Source organism: Myotis brandtii, unplaced genomic scaffold (genome assembly GCF_000412655.1).
Source record: "Myotis brandtii unplaced genomic scaffold, ASM41265v1 scaffold825, whole genome shotgun sequence".
Lineage (NCBI taxonomy): Eukaryota > Metazoa > Chordata > Mammalia > Chiroptera > Vespertilionidae > Myotis > Myotis brandtii.
In genome coordinates this window covers 1,771,836-1,772,351 of record NW_005371349.1, presented here as the reverse complement: position 1 = coordinate 1,772,351, position 516 = coordinate 1,771,836, and positions in this window count along the sequence as shown.

The following is a 516-nucleotide window of genomic DNA, read 5'->3' as shown; positions in this document are numbered from 1 at the left end:
GGAGGGGGGGAAGGAAAGGCAGGGCGTGCTCCGGGAGGGAGAGCACACGGGGTCCTGTCCTGCGGGTGTTAAGGGTGGAGAGCTCAGGGGAGGTCCCAGGGGAAGACCTGAATGGGATCTTCGGCAGCTTTCCAGCTGTGTCCTCTCAGGGTCCGGGTCTCTGACTGGTCAGTGCCAGGGGGTCACTATCCCATGCAGCTGGGCCTGCGGCAGCCATGGGGTCCCTGGTCTGGTTTTGCTGCTCTTCTGGGCCTGGAGGTGACCTTAGGGAGGAAAGGCCAGGGGCCCACACAGCATGGCCAGCGATGTGCCAGGGGAGGGGAGGTCTCCCTGGGGGTGAGGTCCCCCCTACAATTGTCCTGTGCTCGGCACCCAGGCCTTTCCTCCCTGCTGACCTTCTGTACCTGGCCCAGCGTCCTTGCTCTGCTCCTGAAAGGCGCTCTGTCCCCCCACCGTCCCCTCTGACCCCCAAATTGGCTGCCGTGTTGAACGCCTGAGTAGCACCAAGGTTTAGAT